General features: G+C 59.4%; 1 non-coding gene across 1 annotated transcript; it reads right to left on the bottom strand.

Annotated features, from left to right (window-relative positions):
• Position 1: 1 nt before the first annotated feature.
• TRNAR-ACG lies at positions 2-74 on the bottom strand. Its single transcript has one exon. It is a non-coding gene; the product is annotated as a tRNA-Arg (tRNA).
• Positions 75-409: the final 335 nt, after the last annotated feature.

A 409-nucleotide genomic window follows, 5' to 3' on the forward strand; every position in this document is an offset into this window, starting at 1 on the left:
TCGAGCCAGGCAGGAGTCGAACCTACAATCTTCTGATCCGTAGTCAGACGCGTTATCCATTGCGCCACTGGCCCCTTCTGTCTGAAGGTGGCAGCGCGGGTGCAATTGGGCGTAGGCTCAGGAGGGAGCTCCGAGGGGATCGGCCCCGATGCCCAACACCGCCCAAGCGCGGAGCTGCTGGCAGGAGCAGACAGACCGGGCCTTCAGGGCTGGGGCAGGCTGCGCGGTGCGGCACGGAGCTGCTCTGTTCAGAGGGGTAAAGGCACCTCTGCAGGTAGAGGAATAGCATCAGCACCTTGTTTCCTAGGTAACCTTCACTCCACTGTCCCGCCAACATCTTTCCTGTTATAAAGTGCCTTGACTCATGTCTGCACGTTGGTTCCCGCCCCAAGTCTTGAATTACTCTTGG

The sequence above is a fragment of the Apaloderma vittatum genome, unplaced genomic scaffold (assembly GCF_000703405.1).
Source record: "Apaloderma vittatum isolate BGI_N311 unplaced genomic scaffold, ASM70340v1 C11557480, whole genome shotgun sequence".
NCBI classification, from domain to species: Eukaryota; Metazoa; Chordata; class Aves; order Trogoniformes; family Trogonidae; genus Apaloderma; species Apaloderma vittatum.